This window comes from Lissotriton vulgaris, chromosome 5 (genome assembly GCF_964263255.1).
Source record: "Lissotriton vulgaris chromosome 5, aLisVul1.2, whole genome shotgun sequence".
Classification (NCBI taxonomy): Eukaryota; Metazoa; Chordata; class Amphibia; order Caudata; family Salamandridae; genus Lissotriton; species Lissotriton vulgaris.
The window spans coordinates 1,544,807,831-1,544,830,224 of NC_141693.1; the positions used below are offsets into that span (position 1 = coordinate 1,544,807,831).

The following is a 22,394-nucleotide window of genomic DNA, read 5'->3' on the forward strand; positions in this document are numbered from 1 at the left end:
GACAGATTATGTATTAACCGAAACTCACCTGGGGCCTTCTTGGGGACCACTCCCAATGGTGAACAAACAAAATTATGAACAGGGGGGTTCGCATATGGACCCGCGACCCAACCTCGGGCCACCTCCTTTGCAATTTTTGCCTGTACTACAACCGCATTCTGCAGAACATACAGTTGGTTTTTACACAGTGCTTCCCCCCGAAAATCCCCCGCCGGGATGCGGAAACCACATGAGAAACCGTCCCTCAACACCCCAGCGGAGACATGATCAGGGTATTCGTTCAGCCAGGGGATCATTGCCATGATGTCGATGGGAGTAGGTAGCAGCGCCCCTCGGCCGTCATTAGACCTGTTGGGCGCCGCCTCTGCCCCCTGTATCGCCATTCTTGGCTCTGCACGAACTCTCGGGTGTGAAGATTGTCCGCACCCTGCACACTCATGCCTGAACTTGCACGTCCCCTGTGGTCTAGTGCACTTGCCCCTGTTGAAGCTCCAACAGACCCCTTTCTTGCCAGAGTTCCCATTACTCCTTGCGTGCTGGTCATTACCGGTGCCTGCTCGAAAGGGCACCGCCGGGGAATGGCGGGAAGGCTCTGCCCCATTCCCGCCAAACGAAGACGGCTTTGTCAAGTTTGACCTGACCTGTTTCTGCCAGCAAATGGAGTCGAAACAATCCCACGTCAGGGATGAGTCGTGCTCCTTGGCCTTACGAAATTTGTTATCATAACCCAACCATTGATCACCATCGTACGATTAATAAAACTCCATTATTCATGTCTGGTAACAAGCCAACTCAGTCAATACCTCAGGCCTACGTTCCCCCATGATTGCAGTGAACATCCCAAAAGCCCTGGCCCAATTAGTGATTGTCTCATCAACTCTGAAACCCGCCATTTTTGCTCGCCATACACTTGGATGCAACAATTCCTTCTGATTTTTTACGTGTTCTATTTCATAATGATCAGTCAATAGTGAAAATATGTTCACGTATTTATCCGCCCATATCATCTCCTTCGTGGCCAACGGTATATGTTGTACCACTTTTTCCCTTCTTGAGGGTACCGACCCCTCCCCAGCCATTGGCAACGGCTTCTTACCCGAATCAGTAGCTGAACTCGCTGCTGCTGCTGTTCCAACGCCTGAAGACGGTTGTTCCGCGGGAACCTGAGGGGGAACAAAAGGACAAGGTGCCTTTGCAGCATCTCGCGACTGCCGCAACTGCTTCATTATTAGTTTGGCCTCTTCGGCCGTATCCCCTGGAGCTATGGCACCCTCATTATTCTTGCCCAACCACGCCGCCAACTGAGCGGCCAACTCCGGTGGCATATCCCCCTCGTTCACCGGTGTAACTACAACAGGGATCGGCTGTCCTGCATCCGGAATCGGAACTGGGGCCTCCACTGGCCTGACCGGGCTCGCCGGATGTGACTCTGGAACCGGAGCCTCACCCCCTGCCGCCCTGTTCCTGGCCCTTTTACCTCTCCCGGCAGGGACTATCCCCGGCAATGCTGGTCCGATGACTTTCTTAGGCCGGCCCGTACCGTTCATGGCCGCCATCTGCTTCTTCATATTTGCCATGTCCTTCACCATCATACGAAGCATTTGGTCGGTGCTAACCTTCTTTCCGACCCTTTTGCCCGGCATTTTCTTACGATAGTCGACCGAAAGATCCTGGAACCAAAGTTTCGACGTGCTAGAAGACAAAACACAAGGATTACAAATTCTCAAAATTGGCTCTTCGTTCCGTCTCGAGCTCACGTGCAACGGGGAGGTGCAGCTTCAGAGCACAGGAACAAGAGGATGCTTCCTTGGCTTGTTGCTCCTTTTATCCTTCTTCGGGCGGGCGTGGACCCTCCTCCAATCCGCCTACTGGGCGTGGCCATCGGCGTAGGTGTCTAGGACAGCCTCTTCTTGGGCGGGAAAAGGCACGCCCCGGCTATGCCGCTTCGGGCATACCAGCTGAGACTCGCCTCCCGCCCAAACATGGCTTCCCGGGGGGATCGGAGTACTCCACCATACGTTCGGGGGGACCGAGCGGTCGCCCCTTTCCATTCTCGTAGGCAAAATTAGCACTTTAACTGCACAAATCATACATATTTTTACACTTGAAGCACTCCATGAACACATACTTAGACACCTTGCATTTCATCTACACACCCTTAAGCTAAAAACCCATTCTGTCAAGTCAAAATTCTGCAACCCTATTACATATTCAGTGCGTGTACATAGAAGCACTTCTTAATGCCACTAACATGGACAAGATTTTAGGCTGAAGATGCAATCTAAATGACTGTGCAGTATGTACTCCACTTCATGAATAATTAGGAATGAGAACATGATGGCTATAAGAGTATTGGAAGAGCCTGCTTCCATTCTGAACGGAAAGCTGAGTTGTGTGACCATTGGCAAAAACCGACCACGAAGGGACTCGAACCCTCAATCTTCTGATCCAAAGTCAGACACCTTATCCATTAGGCCACGCGGTCATATGTCCTGCTGTGCTTATTTTTATAATGTAGGTGGTATGCAAGGATGGGAAATATGATATTGATAGTTATTTAGGTTTACATCCCATTGTGTTTTTTCAGCTCCTTTCAATTAAAGCACTCTTTTGGAATCTATATAATGCGAATGTCACCAGTACGATAAGCTTTTGTTTTCTTTTTTTCATTTAAACCTCTTTCTTCATGAGATTAAAGCTCAGTTGTATGCTTTACATAGCTCTGGATATTTCCAGAAGTGGAGAGAAACTGTTTTGACAGTAGTACAAACTGCTTCTTTCTGGATATGCCAATTTACACACGCTCAAAGGTTGTATACGTTTCATGAATCCTGACTTGCCCTATTCAAGTAGCTGAAAGCCTGTCACCACCTCTAGAAACAACAGTTACACCAATCCAATTCAAATCATTTTTTCCAAAGGAATATCTTCTGCCGGGTCAAAGTTGCATCTGACAAAGATAGGTGTTTAAAAATCTACTTTGTAGTTTCAGAACACCAACATGACGCTGAAGAGTACAGAAGTAAAATGGTACCATTTCAAAGTTCCTAATACCTCATAAGCTTCTGAGCAGAAGCATGTAATAAATATATAAATTTTTCTGGAAAAGTAAGAGTGGATATTGGTTTTCACCTCAAATGGGACTCGAACCCACAATCCCTGGCTTAGGAGGCCAGTGCCTTATCCATTAGGCCACTGAGGCACAGATGTACACTTGCAGTCTAGAGGCATTATTTAAATGTATTCAATCGTCAAACACTGGTGTCTGCACACAGGACATTTCTCAGTTCTCTCCATAAGTAAACTTCCCATTTTCATCCTCTTCCATCCCCGACTTTAACACTCTGTTCTGTGCTATAATGGAGGCTCTGCATTTCGAGCAAGTGGAGAGAAATTGGAGGAGAACCACTTTCGACTCAACACTTCTTCTTTCCTGGATGCTTTTATCAATAAACTGGGCTTTGACAGTGGTATCAAGCCGTCCTTGTCTTCAGCAGGACACAGAAACAGGCACCAAGTCTCCTAACCAAGTTCAACCACACTCTGCAACTTAATAGACCAATGCTTTACAAATTAGCCAACTGTGTCATCATCAAAGGCAGCCAATGTGCCAATCCTTTATAATTCTTCTGTAGTACTTTTCTTTCTCGTAGGCAAAATTAGCACTTTAACTGCACAAATCATACAGATTTTTACACTTGAAGCACTCCATGAACACAGACTTACACACCTTGCATTTCATCTACACACCCTTAAGCTAAAAACCCATTCTGTCAAGTCAAAATTCTTCAACCCTATTACATATTCAGTGAGTGTACATAGAATCACTTCTTAATGCCACTAACATGGACAAGATTTTAGTCTGAATATGCAATCTAAATGACTGTGCAGTATGTACTCCACTTCATGAATAATTAGGAATGAGAACATGATGGCTATAAGAGTATTGGAAGAGCCTGCTTCCATTCTGAACGGAAAGCTGAGTTGTGTGTCCATTGGCAAAAACCGACCACGAAGGGACTCGAACCCTCAATCTTCTGATCCGAGGTTAGACACCTTATCCATTAGGCCACGCGGTCATATGTCCTGCTGTGCTTATTTTTATAATGTAGGTGGTATGCAAGGATGGGAAATATGATATTGATAGTTATTTAGGTTTACATCCCATTGTGTTTTTTCAGCTCCTTTCAATTAAAGCACTCTTATGGAATCTATATAATGAGAATGTCACCAGTACGATAAGCTTTTGTTTTCTTTTTTGCATTTAAACCTCTTTCTTCATGAGATTAAAGCTCAGTTGTATGCTATACATAGCTCTGGATATTTCCAGAAGTGGAGAGAAACTGTTTTGACAGTAGTACAAACTGCTCCTTTCTGGATATGCCAATTTACACACGCTCAAAGGTTGTATACGTTTCATGAATCCTGACTTGCCCTATTCAAGTAGCTGAAAGCCTGTCACCACCTCTAGAAACAACAGTTACACCAATCCAATTCAAATCATTTTTTCCAAAGGAATATCTTCTGCCGGGTCAAAGTTGCATCTGACAAAGATAGGTGTTTAAAAATCTACTTTGTAGTTTCAGAACGCCAACATGACTCTGAAGAGTACAGAAGTAAAATGGTACCATTTCAAAGTTCCTAATACCACATAAGCTTCTGAGCGGAAGCATGTAATAAATATATCAATTTTTCTGGAAAAGTAAGAGTGGATATTGGTTTTCACCTCAGATGGGACTCTAACCCACAATCCCTGGGTTAGGAGGCCAGTGCCTTATCCATTAAGCCACTGAGGCACAGAAAAACACTTGCAGTCTAGAGGGATTATTTAAATGTATTCAATCGTCAAACACTGGTGTCTGCACACAGGACATTTCTCAGTTCTCTCCATAAGTAAACTTCCCATTTTCATCCTCTTCCATCCCCGACTTTAACACTCTGTTCTGTGCTATAATGGAGGCTCTGCATTTCGAGCAAGTGGAGAGAAATTGGAGGAGAACCACTTTCGACTCAACACTTCTTTCCTGGATGCTTTTCTCAATAAACTGGGCTTTGACAGTGGTATCAAGCCGTCCTTGTCTTCAGCAGGACACAGAAACAGGCACCAAGTCTCCTAACCAAGTTCAACCACACTCTGCAACTTAATATACCAATGCTTTGCAAATTAGCCAACTGTGTCATCAGCAAAGGCAGCCAATGTGCCAATCCTTTATAATTCTTCTGTAGTACTTCTCTTTCTCGTAGGCAAAATTAGCACTTTAACTGCACAAATCATACAGATTTTACACTTGAAGCACTCCATGAACACATACTTACACACCTTGCGTTTCATCTACACACCCTTAAGCTAAAAACCTATTCTGTCAAGTCAAAATTCTGCAACCCTATTACATATTCAGTGCGTGTACATAGAAGCACTTCTTAATGCCACTAACATGAACAAGATTTTAGGCTGAAGATGCAATCTAAATGACTGTGCAGAATGTACTCCACTTCATGAATAATTAGGAATGAGAACATGATGGCTATAATAGTATTGGAAGAGCCTGCTTTCATTCTGAATGGAAATCTGAGTTGTGTGACCATTGGCAAAAACCGGCCACGAAGGGACTCGAACCCTCAATCTTCTGATCCGAAGTCAGACGCCTTATCCATTAGGCCACGCGTTCATATGTCCTGCTCTACTTATTTTTATAATGTAGGTGGTATGCAAGGATGGGAAATATGATATTGATAGTTATTTAGGTTTACATCCCATTGTGTGTTTTCAGCTCCTTTCAATTAAAGCTTTCTTTTGGAATCTATATAATGAAAATGTCACCAGTACGATAAGCTTTTGTTTTCTTTTTTGCATTTAAACCTCTTTCTTCATGAGATTAAAGCTCAGTTGTATGCTTTACAGAGCTCTGGATATTTCCAGAAGTGGAGAGAAACTGTTTTGACAGTAGTACAAACTGCTCCTTTCTGGATATGCCAATTTACACACGCTCAAAGGTTGTATGTGTTTCATGAATCCTGACTTGCCCTATTCAAGTAGCTGAAAGCCTGTCACCACCTCTAGAAACAACAGTTACACCAATTCAATTCAAATCATTTTTTCCAAAGGAATATCTTCTGCTGGGTCAAAGTTGCACCTGACAAAGATAGGTGTTTAAAAATCTACTTTGTAGTTTCAGAACACCAACATGAGTCCGGAGAGTACAGAAGTAAAATGGTACCATTTCAAAGTTCCTAATACCTCATAAGCTTCTGAGCGGAAGCATGTAATAAATATATAAATTTTTCTAGAAAAGTAATAGTGGATATTGGTTTTCACCTCAGATGGGACTCGAACCCACAAACCCTGGCTTAGGAAGCCAGTGCCTTATCCATTAGGCCACTGAGGCACAGATGAACACTTGCAGTCTAGAGGCATTATTTAAATGTATTCAATCGTCAAACACTGGTGTCTGCACACAGGACATTTCTCAGTTCTCTCCATAAGTAAACTTCCCATTTTCATCCTCTTCCATCCCCGACTTTAACACTCTGTTCTGTGCTATAATGGAGGCTCTGCATTTCGAGCAAGTGGAGAGAAATTGGAGGAGAACCACTTTCGACTTTACACTTCTTCTTTCCTGGATGCTTTTCTCATAAACTGGGCTTTGGCAGTGGTATCAAGCCGTCCTTGTCTTCAGCAGGACATAGAAACAGGCACCAAGTCTCCTAACCAAGTTCAACCACACTCTGCAACTTAATATACCAATGCTTTGCAAATTAGCCAACTGTGTCATCAGCAAAGGCAGCCAATGTGCCAATCCTTTATAATTCTTCTGTAGTACTTTTCTTTCTCGTAGGCAAAATTAGCACTTTAACTGCACAAATCATACAGATTTTACACTTGAAGCACTCCATGAACACATACTTACACACCTTGCATTTCATCTACACACCCTTAAGCTAAAAACCCATTCTGTCAAGTCAAAATTCTGCAACCCTATTACATATTCAGTGCGTGTGCATAGAAGCACTTCTTAATGCCACTAACATGAACAAGATTTTAGGCTGAAGATGCAATCTAAATGACTGTGCAGTATGTACTCCACTTCATGAATAATTAGTAATGAGAACATGATGGCTATAAGAGTATTGGAAGAGCCTGCTTCCATTCTGAATGGAAATCTGAGTTGTGTGACCATTGGCAAAAACCGACCACGAAGGGACTCGAACCCTCAATCTTCTGATCCGAAGTCAGACACCTTATCCATTAGGCCACGCGGTCATATGTCCTGCTGTGCTTATTTTTATAATGTAGGTGGTATGCAAGGATGGGAAATATGATATTGATAGTTATTTAGGTTTACATCCCATTGTGTGTTTTCAGCTCCTTTCAATTAAAGCACTCTTTTGGAATCTATATAATGAAAATGTCACCAGTACGATAAGCTTTTGTTTTCTTTTTTGCATTTAAACCTCTTTCTTCATGAGATTAAAGCTCAGTTGTATGCTTTACAGAGCTCTGGATATTTCCAGAAGTGGAGAGAAACTGTTTTGACAGTAGTACAAACTGCTCCTTTCTGGATATGCCAATTTACACACGCTCAAAGGTTGTATACGTTTCATGAATCCTGACTTGCCCTATTCAAGTAGCTGAAAGCCTGTCACCACCTCTAGAAACAACAGTTACACCAATCCAATTCAAATCATTTTTTCCAAAGGAATATCTTCTGCTGGGTCAAAGTTGCATCTGACAAAGATAGGTGTTTAAAAATCTACTTTGTAGTTTCAGAACACCAACATGACCCTGAAGAGTACAGAAGTAAAATGGTACCATTTCAAAGTTCCTAATACCTCATAAGCTTCTGAGCGGAAGCATGTAATAAATATATAAATTTTTCTGGAAAAGTAAGAGTGGATATTGGTTTTCACCTCAGATGGGACTCGAACCCACAATCCCTGGCTAAGGAGGCCAGTGCCTTATCCATTAGGCCACTGAGGCACAGATAAACAATTGCAGCCTAGAGGCATTATTTAAATGTATTCAATCGTCAAACACTGGTGTCTGCACACAGGACATTTCTCAGTTCTCTCCATAAGTAAACTTCCCATTTTCATCCTCTTCCATCCCCGACTTTAACACTCTGTTCTGTGCTATAATGGAGGCTCTGCATTTCGAGCAAGTGGAGAGAAATTGGAGGAGAACCACTTTCGACTCAACACTTCTTCTTTCCTGGATGCTTTTATCAATAAACTGGGCTTTGACAGTGGTATCAAGCCGTCCTTGTCTTCAGCAGGACACAGAAACAGGCACCAAGTCTCCTAACCAAGTTCAACCACACTCTGCAACTTAATAGACCAATGCTTTACAAATTAGCCAACTGTGTCATCATCAAAGGCAGCCAATGTGCCAATCCTTTATAATTCTTCTGTAGTACTTTTCTTTCTCGTAGGCAAAATTAGCACTTTAACTGCACAAATCATACAGATTTTTACACTTGAAGCACTCCATGAACACAGACTTACACACCTTGCATTTCATCTACACACCCTTAAGCTAAAAACCCATTCTGTCAAGTCAAAATTCTTCAACCCTATTACATATTCAGTGAGTGTACATAGAATCACTTCTTAATGCCACTAACATGGACAAGATTTTAGTCTGAATATGCAATCTAAATGACTGTGCAGTATGTACTCCACTTCATGAATAATTAGGAATGAGAACATGATGGCTATAAGAGTATTGGAAGAGCCTGCTTCCATTCTGAACTGAAAGCTGAGTTGTGTGTCCATTGGCAAAAACCGACCACGAAGGGACTCGAACCCTCAATCTTCTGATCCGAGGTTAGACACCTTATCCATTAGGCCACGCGGTCATATGTCCTGCTGTGCTTATTTTTATAATGTAGGTGGTATGCAAGGATGGGAAATATGATATTGATAGTTATTTAGGTTTACATCCCATTGTGTTTTTTCAGCTCCTTTCAATTAAAGCACTCTTATGGAATCTATATAATGAGAATGTCACCAGTACGATAAGCTTTTGTTTTCTTTTTTGCATTTAAACCTCTTTCTTCATGAGATTAAAGCTCAGTTGTATGCTATACATAGCTCTGGATATTTCCAGAAGTGGAGAGAAACTGTTTTGACAGTAGTACAAACTGCTCCTTTCTGGATATGCCAATTTACACACGCTCAAAGGTTGTATACGTTTCATGAATCCTGACTTGCCCTATTCAAGTAGCTGAAAGCCTGTCACCACCTCTAGAAACAACAGTTACACCAATCCAATTCAAATCATTTTTTCCAAAGGAATATCTTCTGCCGGGTCAAAGTTGCATCTGACAAAGATAGGTGTTTAAAAATCTACTTTGTAGTTTCAGAACGCCAACATGACTCTGAAGAGTACAGAAGTAAAATGGTACCATTTCAAAGTTCCTAATACCACATAAGCTTCTGAGCGGAAGCATGTAATAAATATATCAATTTTTCTGGAAAAGTAAGAGTGGATATTGGTTTTCACCTCAGATGGGACTCTAACCCACAATCCCTGGGTTAGGAGGCCAGTGCCTTATCCATTAAGCCACTGAGGCACAGAAAAACACTTGCAGTCTAGAGGGATTATTTAAATGTATTCAATCGTCAAACACTGGTGTCTGCACACAGGACATTTCTCAGTTCTCTCCATAAGTAAACTTCCCATTTTCATCCTCTTCCATCCCCGACTTTAACACTCTGTTCTGTGCTATAATGGAGGCTCTGCATTTCGAGCAAGTGGAGAGAAATTGGAGGAGAACCACTTTCGACTCAACACTTCTTCTTTCCTGGATGCTTTTCTCAATAAACTGGGCTTTGACAGTGGTATCAAGCCGTCCTTGTCTTCAGCAGGACACAGAAACAGGCACCAAGTCTCCTAACCAAGTTCAACCACACTCTGCAACTTAATATACCAATGCTTTGCAAATTAGCCAACTGTGTCATCAGCAAAGGCAGCCAATGTGCCAATCCTTTATAATTCTTCTGTAGTACTTCTCTTTCTCGTAGGCAAAATTAGCACTTTAACTGCACAAATCATACAGATTTTACACTTGAAGCACTCCATGAACACATACTTACACACCTTGCGTTTCATCTACACACCCTTAAGCTAAAAACCTATTCTGTCAAGTCAAAATTCTGCAACCCTATTACATATTCAGTGCGTGTACATAGAAGCACTTCTTAATGCCACTAACATGAACAAGATTTTAGGCTGAAGATGCAATCTAAATGACTGTGCAGAATGTACTCCACTTCATGAATAATTAGGAATGAGAACATGATGGCTATAAGAGTATTGGAAGAGCCTGCTTCCATTCTGAATGGAAATCTGAGTTGTGTGACCATTGGCAAAAACCGGCCACGAAGGGACTCGAACCCTCAATCTTCTGATCCGAAGTCAGACGCCTTATCCATTAGGCCACGCGTTCATATGTCCTGCTCTACTTATTTTTATAATGTAGGTGGTATGCAAGGATGGGAAATATGATATTGATAGTTATTTAGGTTTACATCCCATTGTGTGTTTTCAGCTCCTTTCAATTAAAGCTTTCTTTTGGAATCTATATAATGAAAATGTCACCAGTACGATAAGCTTTTGTTTTCTTTTTTGCATTTAAACCTCTTTCTTCATGAGATTAAAGCTCAGTTGTATGCTTTACAGAGCTCTGGATATTTCCAGAAGTGGAGAGAAACTGTTTTGACAGTAGTACAAACTGCTCCTTTCTGGATATGCCAATTTACACACGCTCAAAGGTTGTATGTGTTTCATGAATCCTGACTTGCCCTATTCAAGTAGCTGAAAGCCTGTCACCACCTCTAGAAACAACAGTTACACCAATTCAATTCAAATCATTTTTTCCAAAGGAATATCTTCTGCTGGGTCAAAGTTGCACCTGACAAAGATAGGTGTTTAAAAATCTACTTTGTAGTTTCAGAACACCAACATGAGTCCGGAGAGTACAGAAGTAAAATGGTACAATTTCAAAGTTCCTAATACCTCATAAGCTTCTGAGCGGAAGCATGTAATAAATATATAAATTTTTCTAGAAAAGTAATAGTGGATATTGGTTTTCACCTCAGATGGGACTCGAACCCACAAACCCTGGCTTAGGAAGCCAGTGCCTTATCCATTAGGCCACTGAGGCACAGATGAACACTTGCAGTCTAGAGGCATTATTTAAATGTATTCAATCGTCAAACACTGGTGTCTGCACACAGGACATTTCTCAGTTCTCTCCATAAGTAAACTTCCCATTTTCATCCTCTTCCATCCCCGACTTTAACACTCTGTTCTGTGCTATAATGGAGGCTCTGCATTTCGAGCAAGTGGAGAGAAATTGGAGGAGAACCACTTTCGACTTTACACTTCTTCTTTCCTGGATGCTTTTCTCATAAACTGGGCTTTGGCAGTGGTATCAAGCCGTCCTTGTCTTCAGCAGGACATAGAAACAGGCACCAAGTCTCCTAACCAAGTTCAACCACACTCTGCAACTTAATATACCAATGCTTTGCAAATTAGCCAACTGTGTCATCAGCAAAGGCAGCCAATGTGCCAATCCTTTATAATTCTTCTGTAGTACTTTTCTTTCTCGTAGGCAAAATTAGCACTTTAACTGCACAAATCATACAGATTTTACACTTGAAGCACTCCATGAACACATACTTACACACCTTGCATTTCATCTACACACCCTTAAGCTAAAAACCCATTCTGTCAAGTCAAAATTCTGCAACCCTATTACATATTCAGTGCGTGTGCATAGAAGCACTTCTTAATGCCACTAACATGAACAAGATTTTAGGCTGAAGATGCAATCTAAATGACTGTGCAGTATGTACTCCACTTCATGAATAATTAGTAATGAGAACATGATGGCTATAAGAGTATTGGAAGAGCCTGCTTCCATTCTGAATGGAAATCTGAGTTGTGTGACCATTGGCAAAAACCGACCACGAAGGGACTCGAACCCTCAATCTTCTGATCCGAAGTCAGACACCTTATCCATTAGGCCACGCGGTCACATGTCCTGCTGTGCTTATTTTTATAATGTAGGTGGTATGCAAGGATGGGAAATATGATATTGATAGTTATTTAGGTTTACATCCCATTGTGTGTTTTCAGCTCCTTTCAATTAAAGCACTCTTTTGGAATCTATATAATGAAAATGTCACCAGTACGATAAGCTTTTGTTTTCTTTTTTGCATTTAAACCTCTTTCTTCATGAGATTAAAGCTCAGTTGTATGCTTTACAGAGCTCTGGATATTTCCAGAAGTGGAGAGAAACTGTTTTGACAGTAGTACAAACTGCTCCTTTCTGGATATGCCAATTTACACACGCTCAAAGGTTGTATACGTTTCATGAATCCTGACTTGCCCTATTCAAGTAGCTGAAAGCCTGTCACCACCTCTAGAAACAACAGTTACACCAATCCAATTCAAATCATTTTTTCCAAAGGAATATCTTCTGCCGGGTCAAAGTTGCATCTGACAAAGATAGGTGTTTAAAAATCTACTTTGTAGTTTCAGAACACCAACATGACCCTGAAGAGTACAGAAGTAAAATGGTACCATTTCAAAGTTCCTAATACCTCATAAGCTTCTGAGCGGAAGCATGTAATAAATATATAAATTTTTCTGGAAAAGTAAGAGTGGATATTGGTTTTCACCTCAGATGGGACTCGAACCCACAATCCCTGGCTAAGGAGGCCAGTGCCTTATCCATTAGGCCACTGAGGCACAGATAAACAATTGCAGCCTAGAGGCATTATTTAAATGTATTCAATCGTCAAACACTGGTGTCTGCACACAGGACATTTCTCAGTTCTCTCCATAAGTAAACTTCCCATTTTCATCCTCTTCCATCCCCGACTTTAACACTCTGTTCTGTGCTATAATGGAGGCTCTGCATTTCGAGCAAGTGGAGAGAAATTGGAGGAGAACCACTTTCGACTCAACACTTCTTCTTTCCTGGATGCTTTTCTCAATAAACTGGGCTTTGAAAGTGGTATCAAGCCGTCCTTGTCTTCAGCAGGACACAGAAACAGGCACCAAGTCTCCTAACCAAGTTCAACCACACTCTGCAACTTAATATACCAAAGCTTTACAAATTAGCCAACTGTGTCATCAGCAAAGGCAGGCAATGTGCCAATCCTTTATAATTCTTCTGTAGTACTTTTCTTTCTCGTAGGCAAAATTAGCACTTTAACTGCACAAATCATACAGATTTTACACTTGAAGCACTCCATGAACACATACTTACACACCTTGCATTTCATCTACACACCCTTAAGCTAAAAACCGATTCTGTCAAGTCAAAATTCTGCAACCCTATTACATATTCAGTGCGTGTACATAGAAGCACTTCTTAATGCCACTAACATGAACAAGATTTTAGGCTGAAGATGCAATCTAAATGACTGTGCAGTATGTACTCCACTTCATGAATAATTAGGAATGAGAACATGATGGCTATAAGAGTATTGGAAGAGCCTGCTTCCATTCTGAATGGAAAGCTGAGTTGTGTGACCATTGGCAAAAACCAACCACGAAGGGACTCGAACCCTCAATCTTCTGATCTGAAGTCAGACGCCTTATCCATTAAGCAACGCGGTCATATGTCCTGCTGTGCTTATTTTTATAATGTAGGTGGTATGCAAGGATGGGAAATATGATATTTATAGTTATTTGGGTTTACATACCATTGTGTGTTTTCAGCTCCTTTCAATTAAAGCACTCTTTTGGAATCTATATAATGAAAATGTCACCAGTACGATAAGCTTTTGTTTTCTTTTTTGCATTTAAACCTCTTTCTTCATGAGATTAAAGCTCAGTTGTATGCTTTACATAGCTCTGGATATTTCCAGAAGTGGAGAGAAACTGTTTTGACAGTAGTACAAACTGCTCCTTTCTGGATATGCCAATTTACACACGCTCAAAGGTTGTATACGTTTCATGAATCCTGACTTGCCCTATTCAAGTAGCTGAAAGCCTGTCACCACCTCTAGAAACAACAGTTACACCAATCCAATTCAAATCATTTTTTCCAAAGGAATATCTTCTGCCGGGTCAAAGTTGCATCTGACAAAGATAGGTGTTTAAAAATCTACTTTGTAGTTTCAGAACACCAACATGACCCTGAAGAGTACAGAAGTAAAATGGTACCATTTCAAAGTTCCTAATACCTCATAAGCTTCTGAGCGGAAGCATGTAATAAATATATAAATTTTTCTAGAAAAGTAATAGTGGATAATGGTTTTCATCTCAGATGGGACTCGAACCCACAATCCCTGGCTTAGTAGGTCAGTGCCTTATCCATTAGGCCACTGAGGCACAGATGAACACTTGCAGTCTAGAGGCATTATTTAAATGTATTCAATCGTCAAACACTGGTGTCTGCACACAGGACATTTCTCAGTTCTCTCCATAAGTAAACTTCCCATTTTCATCCTCTTCCATCCCCGACTTTAACACTCTGTTCTGTGCTATAATAGAGGCTCTGCATTTCGAGCAAGTGGAGAGAAATTGGAGGAGAACCACTTTCGACTCAACACTTCTTCTTTCCTGGATGCTTTTCTCAATAAACTGGGCTTTGACAGTGGTATCAAGCCGTCCTTGTCTTCAGCAGGACACAGAAACAGGCACCAAGTCTCCTAACCAAGTTCAACCACACTCTGCAACTTAATAGACCAATGCTTTACAAATTAGCCAACTGTGTCATCAGCAAAGGCAGCCAATGTGCCAATCCTTTATAATTCTTCTGTAGTACTTTTCTTTCTCGTAGGCAAAATTAGCACTTTAACTGCACAAATCATACAGATTTTACACTTGAAGCACTCCATGAACACATACTTACACACCTTGCATTTCATCTACACACACTCAAGCTAAAAACCCATTCTGTCAAGTCAAAATTCTGCAACCCTATTACATATTCAGTGCATGTACATAGAAGCACTTCTTAATGCCACTAACATGGACAAGATTTTAGGCTGAAGATGCAATCTAAATGACTGTGCAGTATGTACTCCACTTCATGAATAATTAGGAATGAGAACATGATGGCTATAAGAGTATTGGTAGAGCCTGCTTCCATTCTGAATGGAAAGCTGAGTTGTGTGACCATTGGCAAAACCGACCACGAAGGGACTCGAACCCTCAATCTTCTGATCCGAAGTCAGACGCCTTATCCATTAGGCCACGCAGTCATATGTCTTGCTGAGCTTATTTTTATAATGTAGGTGGTATGCAAGGATGGGAAATATGATATTGATAGTTATTTAGGTTTACATCCCAATGTGTGTTTTCAGCTCCTTTCAATTAAAGCACTCTTTTGGAATCTATATAATGAAAATGTCACCAGTACGATAAGCTTTTGTTTTCTTTTTTGCATTTAAACCTCTTTCTTCATGAGAATAAAGCTCAGTTGTATGCTTTACATAGCTCTGGATATTTCCAGAAGTGGAGAGAAACTGTTTTGACAGTAGTAAAAACTGCTCCTTTCTGGATATGCCAATTTACACACGCTCAAAGGTTGTATGTGTTTCATGAATCCTGACTTGCCCTATTCAAGTAGCTGAAAGCCTGTCACCACCTCTAGAAACAACAGTTACACCAATCCAATGCAAATCATTTTTTCCAAAGGAATATCTTCTGCCGGGTCAAAGTTGCATCTGACAAAGATAGGTGTTTAAAAATCTACTTTGTAGTTTCAGAACACCAACATGAGTCCGGAGAGTACAGAAGTAAAATGGTACCATTTCAAAGTTCCTAATACCTCATAAGCTTCTCAGAGGAAGCATGTAATAAATATGTACATTTTTCTAGAAAAGTAATAGTGGATATTGGCTTTCACCTCAGATGGGACTCGAACCCACAATCCCTGGCTTAGGAGGCCAGTGCCTTATCCATTAGGCCACTGAGGCACAGATGAACACTTGCAGTCTAGAGGCATTATTTAAATGTATTCAATCGTCAAACACTGGTGTCTGCACACAGGACATTTCTCAGTTCTCTCCATAAGTAAACTTCCCATTTTCATCCTCTTCCATCCCCGACTTTAACACTCTGTTCTGTGCTATAATAGAGGCTCTGCATTTCGAGCAAGTGGAGAGAAATTGGAGGAGAACCACTTTCGACTCAACACTTCTTCTTTCCTGGATGCTTTTCTCATTAAACTGGGCTTTGACAGTGGTATCAAGCCGTCCTTGTCTTCAGCAGGACACAGAAACAGGCACCAAGTCTCCTAACCAAGTTCAACCACACTCTGCAACTTAATAGACCAATGCTTTACAAATTAGCCAACTGTGTCATCAGGAAAGGCAGCCAATGTGCCAATCCTTTATAATTCTTCTGTAGTACTTTTCTTTCTCGTAGGCAAAATTAGCACTTTAACTGCACAAATCATACAGATTTTTACACTTGAAGCACTCCATGAACACAGACTTACACACCTTGCATTTCATCTACACACCCTTAAGCTAAAAACCCATTCTGTCAAGTCAAAATTCTGCAACCCTATTACATATTCAGTGCGTGTACATAGAAGCACTTCTTAATGCCACTAACATGGACAAGATTTTAGGCTGAAGATGCAATCTAAATGACTGTGCAGTATGTACTCCACTTCATGAATAATTAGGAATGAGAACATGATGGCTATAAGAGTATTGGAAGAGCCTGCTTCCATTCTGAACGGAAAGCTGAGTTTTGTGTCCATTGGCAAAAACCGACCACGAAGGGACTCGAACCCTCAATCTTCTGATCCGAAGTCAGACACCTTATCCATTAGGCCACGTGGTCATATGTCCTGCTGTGCTTATTTTTATAATGTAGGTGGTATGCAAGGATGGTAAATATGATACTGATAGTTATTTAGGTTTACATCCCATTGTGTTTTTTCAGCTCCTTTCAACTAAACCACTCTTTTGGAATCTATATAATGAGAATGTCACCAGTACAATAAGCTTTTGTTTTCTTTTTTGCATTTAAACCTCTTTCTTCATGAGATTAAAGCTCAGTTGTATGCTTTACATAGCTCTGGATATTTCCAGAAGTGGAGAGAAACTGTTTTGACAGTAGTACAAACTGCTCCTTTCTGGATATGCCAATTTACACACGCTCAAAGGTTGTATACGTTTCATGAATCCTGACTTGCCCTATTCAAGTAGCTGAAAGCCTGTCACCACCTCTAGAAACAACAGTTACACCAATCCAATTCAAATCATTTTTTCCAAAGGAATATCTTCTGCCGGGTCAAAGTTGCATCTGACAAAGATAGGTGTTTAAAAATCTACTTTGTAGTTTCAGAACACCAACATGACCCTGAAGAGTACAGAAGTAAAATGGTACCATTTCAAAGTTCCTAATACCTCATAAGCTTCTGAGCGGAAGCATGTAATAAATATATCAATTTTTCTGGAAAAGTAAGAGTGGATATTGGTTTTCACATCAGATGGGACTCGAACCCACAATCCCTGGCTAAGGAGGCCAGTGCCTTATCCATTAGGCCACTGAGGCACAGATAAACACTTGCAGTCTAGAGGCATTATTTAAATGTATTCAATCGTCACACACTGGTGTCTGCACACAGGACATTTCTCAGTTCTCTCCATAAGTAAACTTCCCAATTTCATCCTCTTCCATCCCCGACTTTAACACTCTGTTCTGTGCTATAATGGAGGCTCGGCATTTCGAGCAAGTGGAGAGAAATTGGAGGAGAACCACTTTCGACTCAACACTTCTTCTTTCCTGGATGCTTTTCTCAATAAACTGGGCTTTGACAGTGGTATCAAGCCGTCCTTGTCTTCAGCAGGACACAGAAACAGGCACCAAGTCTCCTAACCAAGTTCAACCACACTCTGCAACTTAATATACCAATGCTTTGCAAATTAGCCAACTGTGTCATCAGCAAAGGCAGCCAATGTGCCAATCCTTTATAATTCTTCTGTAGTACTTTTCTTTCTCGTATGCAAAATTAGCACTTTAACTGCACAAATCATACAGATTTTACACTTGAAGCACTCCATGAACACATACTTGCACCTTGCATTTAATCTACACACCCTTAAGCTAAAAACCCATTCTGTCAAGTCAAAATTCTGCAACCCTATTACATATTCAGTGCATGTACATAGAAGCACTTCTTAATGCCACTAACATGGACAAGATTTTAGGCTGAAGATGCAATCTAAATGACTGTGCTGTATGTACTCCACTTCATGAATAATTAGGAATGAGAACATGATGGCTATAAGAGTATTGGTAGAGCCTGCTTCCATTCTGAATGGAAAGCTGAGTTGTGTGACCATTGGCAAAAACCGACCACGAAGGGACTCGAACCCTCAATCTTCTGATCCAAAGTCAGACGCCTTATCCATTAGGCCACGCGGTCATATGTCTTGCTGTGCTTATTTTTATAATGTAGGTGGTATGCAAGGATGGGAAATATGATATTGATAGTTATTTAGGTTTACATCCCATTGTGTTTTTTCAGCTCCTTTCAATTAAAGCACTCCTTTGGAATCTATATAATGAGAATGTCACCAGTACGATAAGCTTTTGTTTTCTTTTTTGCATTTAAACCTCTTTCTTCATGAGAATAAAGCTCAGTTGTATGCTTTACATAGCTCTGGATATTTCTAGAAGTGGAGAGAAACTGTTTGACAGTAGTAAAAACTGCTCCTTTCTGGATATGCCAATTTACACACGCTCAAAGGTTGTATACCTTTCATGAATCCTGACTTGCCCTATTCAAGTAGCTGAAAGCCTGTCACCACCTCTAGAAACAACAGTTACACCAATCCAATTCAAATCATTTTTTCCAAAGGAATATCTTCTGCCGGGTAAAAGTTGCATCTGACAAAGTTAGGTGTTTAAAAATCTACTTTGTAGTTTCAGAACACCAACATGAGTCCGAAGAGTACAGAAGTAAAATGGTACCATTTCAAAGTTCCTAATACCTCATAAGCTTCTGAGCGGAAGTATGTAATAAATATATAAATTTTTCTGGAAAAGTAAGAGTGGATATTGGTTTTCACCTCAGATGGGACTCGAACCCACAATCCCTGGCTTAGGAGGCCAGTGCCTTATCCATTAGGCCACTGAGGCACAAATAAACACTTGCAGTCTAGAGGCATTATTTAAATGTATTCAATTGTCAAACACTGGTTTCTGCACACAGGACATTTCTCAGTTCTCTCCATAAGTAAACTTCCCATTTTCATCCTCTTCCATCCCCGACTTTAACACTCTGTTCTGTGCTATAATGGAGGCTCTGCATTTCGAGCAAGTGGAGAGAAATTGGAGGAGAACCACTTTCGACTCAACACTTCTTCTTTCCTGGATGCTTTTCTCAATAAACTGGGCTTTGACAGTGGTATCCAGCCGTCCTTGTCTTCAGCAGGACACAGAAACAGGCACCAAGTCTCCTAACCAAGTTCAACCGCACTCTGAAACTTAATAGACCAATGCTTCACAAATTAGCCAACTGAGTCATCAGCAAAGGCAGCCAATGTGCCAATCCTTTATAATTCTTCTGTAGTACTTCTCTATCTCGGAGGAAAAATTTGCACTTTAACTGCACAAATCATACAGATTTTACACTTGAAGCACTCCATGAACACATACTTACACACCTTGCATTTCATCTACACACCCTTAAGCTAAAAACCCATTCTGTCAAGTCAAAATTCGGCAACCCTATTACATATTCAGTGCGTGTACATAGAAGCACTTCTTAATGCCACTAACATGAACAAGATTTTAGGCTGAAGATGCAATCTAAATGACTGTGCAGTATGTACTCCACTTCATGAATAATTAGGAATGAGAACATGATGGCTATAAGAGTATTGGAAGAGCCTGCTTCCATTCTGAATGGAAATCTGAGTTGTGTGACCATTGGCAAAAACCAACCACGAAGGGACTCGAACCCTCAATCTTCTGATCCGAAGTCAGACGCCTTATCCATTAGGCCATGCGGTCATATGTCCTGCTTTGCTTATTTTTATAATGTAGGTGGTATGCAAGGATGGGAAATATGATATTGATAGTTATTTAGGTTTACATCCCATTGTGTGTTTTCAGCTCCTTTCAATTAAAGCACTCTTTTGGAATCTATATAATGAAAATGTCACCAGTACGATAAGCTTTTGTTTTCTTTTTTGCATTTAAACCTCTTTCTTCATGAGAATAAAGCTCAGTTGTATGCTTTACATAGCTTTGGATATTTCCAGAAGTGGAGAGAAACTGTTTTGACAGTAGTAAAAACTGCTCCTTTCTGGATATGCCAATTTACACACGCTCAAAGGTTGTATGTGTTTCATGAATCCTGACTTGCCCTATTCAAGTAGCTGAAAGCCTGTCACCACCTCTAGAAACAACAGTTACACCAATCCAATGCAAATCATTTTTTCCAAAGGAATATCTTCTGCTGGGTCAAAGTTGCATCTGACAAAGATAGGTGTTTAAAAATCTACTTTGTAGTTTCAGAACACCAACATGAGTCCGGAGAGTACAGAAGTAAAATGGTACCATTTCAAAGTTCCTAATACCTCATAAGCTTCTGAGCGGAAGCATGTAATAAATATATACATTTTTCTGGAAAAGTAAGAGTGGATATTGGCTTTCACCTCAGATGGGACTCGAACCCACAATCCCTGGCTTAGGAGGCCAGTGCCTTATCCATTAGGCCACTGAGGCACAGATGAACACTTGCAGTCTAGAGGCATTATTTAAATGTATTCAAACGTCAAACACTGGTGTCTGCACACAGGACATTTCTCAGTTCTCTCCATAAGTAAACTTCCCATTTTCATCCTCTTCCATCCCCGACTTTAACACTCTGTTCTGTGCTATAATAGAGGCTCTGCATTTCGAGCAAGTGGAGAGAAATTGGAGGAGAACCACTTTCGACTCAACACTTCTTCTTTCCTGGATGCTTTTCTCAATAAACTGGGCTTTGACAGTGGTATCAAGCCGTCCTTGTCTTCAGCAGGACACAGAAACAGGCACCAAGTCTCTTAACCAAGTTCAACCACACTCTGCAACTTAATAGACCAATGCTTTACAAATTAGCCAACTGTGTCATCAGGAAAGGCAGCCAATGTGCCAATCCTTTATAATTCTTCTGTAGTACTTTTCTTTCTCGTAGGCAAAATTAGCACTTTAACTGCACAAATCATACAGATTTTTACACTTGAAGCACTCCATGAACACAGACTTACACACCTTGCATTTCATCTACACACCCTTAAGCTAAAAACCCATTCTGTCAAGTCAAAATTCTGCAACCCTATTACATATTCAGTGCGTGTACATAGAAGCACTTCTTAATGCCACTAACATGGACAAGATTTTAGGCTGAAGATGCAATCTAAATGACTGTGCAGTATGTACTCCACTTCATGAATAATTAGGAATGAGAACATGATGGCTATAAGAGTATTGGAAGAGCCTGCTTCCATTCTGAACGGAAAGCTGAGTTGTGTGTCCATTGGCAAAAACCGACCACGAAGGGACTCGAACCCTCAATCTTCTGATCCGAAGTCAGACACCTTATCCATTAGGCCACGCGGTCATTTGTCCTGCTGTGCTTATTTTTATAATGTAGGTGGTATGCAAGGATGGGAAATATGATATTGATAGTTATTCAGGTTTACATCCCATTGTGTTTTTTCAGCTCCTTTCAACTAAAGCACTCTTTTGGAATCTATATAATGAGAATGTCACCAGTACGATAAGCTTTTGTTTTCTTTTTTGCATTTAAACCTCTTTCTTCATGAGATTAAAGCTCAGTTGTATGCTTTACATAGCTCTGGATATTTCCAGAAGTGGAGAGAAACTGTTTTGACAGTAGTACAAACTGCTCCTTTCTGGATATGCCAATTTACACACGCTCAAAGGTTGTATACGTTTCATGAATCCTGACTTGCCCTATTCAAGTAGCTGAAAGCCTGTCACCACCTCTAGAAACAACAGTTACACCAATCCAATTCAAATCATTTTTTCCAAAGGAATATCTTCTGCCGGGTCAAAGTTGCATCTGACAAAGATAGGTGTTTAAAAATCTACTTTGTAGTTTCAGAACACCAACATGACCCTGAAGAGTACAGAAGTAAAATGGTACCATTTCAAAGTTCCTAATACCTCATAATCTTCTGAGCGGAACCATGTAATAAATATATAAATTTTTCTGGAAAAGTAAGAGTGGATATTGGTTTTCACCTCAGATGGGACTCGAACCCACAATCCCTGGCTAAGGAGGCCAGTGCCTTATCCATTAGGCCACTGAGGCACAGATAAACACTTGCAGTCTAGAGGCATTATTTAAATGTATTCAATCGTCAAACACTGGTGTCTGCACACAGGACATTTC

General features: G+C 40.8%; 18 non-coding genes across 18 annotated transcripts; all 18 read right to left on the reverse strand.

Moving 5' to 3' along the window:
* Nucleotides 1-2,412: 2,412 nt before the first annotated feature.
* On the reverse strand, nucleotides 2,413-2,485 carry TRNAQ-UUG (transfer RNA glutamine (anticodon UUG)). The gene has a single exon. It is a non-coding gene; the product is annotated as a tRNA-Gln (tRNA).
* Nucleotides 2,486-3,129: 644 nt separating this feature from the next.
* On the reverse strand, nucleotides 3,130-3,202 carry TRNAR-CCU (transfer RNA arginine (anticodon CCU)). The gene has a single exon. It is a non-coding gene; the product is annotated as a tRNA-Arg (tRNA).
* Nucleotides 3,203-6,313: 3,111 nt separating this feature from the next.
* On the reverse strand, nucleotides 6,314-6,386 carry TRNAR-CCU (transfer RNA arginine (anticodon CCU)). Its single transcript has one exon. It is a non-coding gene; the product is annotated as a tRNA-Arg (tRNA).
* Nucleotides 6,387-7,188: 802 nt separating this feature from the next.
* Nucleotides 7,189-7,261, reverse strand: TRNAR-UCG (transfer RNA arginine (anticodon UCG)). Its single transcript has one exon. It is a non-coding gene; the product is annotated as a tRNA-Arg (tRNA).
* Nucleotides 7,262-7,905: 644 nt separating this feature from the next.
* On the reverse strand, nucleotides 7,906-7,978 carry TRNAR-CCU (transfer RNA arginine (anticodon CCU)). Its single transcript has one exon. It is a non-coding gene; the product is annotated as a tRNA-Arg (tRNA).
* A 3,114-nt stretch (nucleotides 7,979-11,092) lies between these two features.
* Nucleotides 11,093-11,165, reverse strand: TRNAR-CCU (transfer RNA arginine (anticodon CCU)). The gene has a single exon. It is a non-coding gene; the product is annotated as a tRNA-Arg (tRNA).
* Nucleotides 11,166-11,967: 802 nt separating this feature from the next.
* Nucleotides 11,968-12,040, reverse strand: TRNAR-UCG (transfer RNA arginine (anticodon UCG)). The gene has a single exon. It is a non-coding gene; the product is annotated as a tRNA-Arg (tRNA).
* Nucleotides 12,041-12,684: 644 nt separating this feature from the next.
* TRNAR-CCU (transfer RNA arginine (anticodon CCU)) lies at nucleotides 12,685-12,757 on the reverse strand. Its single transcript has one exon. It is a non-coding gene; the product is annotated as a tRNA-Arg (tRNA).
* A 1,520-nt stretch (nucleotides 12,758-14,277) lies between these two features.
* Nucleotides 14,278-14,350, reverse strand: TRNAS-ACU (transfer RNA serine (anticodon ACU)). The gene has a single exon. It is a non-coding gene; the product is annotated as a tRNA-Ser (tRNA).
* Nucleotides 14,351-15,152: 802 nt separating this feature from the next.
* On the reverse strand, nucleotides 15,153-15,225 carry TRNAR-UCG (transfer RNA arginine (anticodon UCG)). Its single transcript has one exon. It is a non-coding gene; the product is annotated as a tRNA-Arg (tRNA).
* Nucleotides 15,226-15,869: 644 nt separating this feature from the next.
* Nucleotides 15,870-15,942, reverse strand: TRNAR-CCU (transfer RNA arginine (anticodon CCU)). Its single transcript has one exon. It is a non-coding gene; the product is annotated as a tRNA-Arg (tRNA).
* An 804-nt stretch (nucleotides 15,943-16,746) lies between these two features.
* On the reverse strand, nucleotides 16,747-16,819 carry TRNAR-UCG (transfer RNA arginine (anticodon UCG)). The gene has a single exon. It is a non-coding gene; the product is annotated as a tRNA-Arg (tRNA).
* Nucleotides 16,820-18,337: 1,518 nt separating this feature from the next.
* Nucleotides 18,338-18,410, reverse strand: TRNAQ-UUG (transfer RNA glutamine (anticodon UUG)). The gene has a single exon. It is a non-coding gene; the product is annotated as a tRNA-Gln (tRNA).
* A 643-nt stretch (nucleotides 18,411-19,053) lies between these two features.
* On the reverse strand, nucleotides 19,054-19,126 carry TRNAR-CCU (transfer RNA arginine (anticodon CCU)). Its single transcript has one exon. It is a non-coding gene; the product is annotated as a tRNA-Arg (tRNA).
* Nucleotides 19,127-19,929: 803 nt separating this feature from the next.
* Nucleotides 19,930-20,002, reverse strand: TRNAR-UCG (transfer RNA arginine (anticodon UCG)). The gene has a single exon. It is a non-coding gene; the product is annotated as a tRNA-Arg (tRNA).
* Nucleotides 20,003-20,646: 644 nt separating this feature from the next.
* On the reverse strand, nucleotides 20,647-20,719 carry TRNAR-CCU (transfer RNA arginine (anticodon CCU)). Its single transcript has one exon. It is a non-coding gene; the product is annotated as a tRNA-Arg (tRNA).
* Nucleotides 20,720-21,523: 804 nt separating this feature from the next.
* Nucleotides 21,524-21,596, reverse strand: TRNAR-UCG (transfer RNA arginine (anticodon UCG)). Its single transcript has one exon. It is a non-coding gene; the product is annotated as a tRNA-Arg (tRNA).
* A 644-nt stretch (nucleotides 21,597-22,240) lies between these two features.
* Nucleotides 22,241-22,313, reverse strand: TRNAR-CCU (transfer RNA arginine (anticodon CCU)). Its single transcript has one exon. It is a non-coding gene; the product is annotated as a tRNA-Arg (tRNA).
* Between the last annotated feature and the right edge of the window lie 81 nt (nucleotides 22,314-22,394).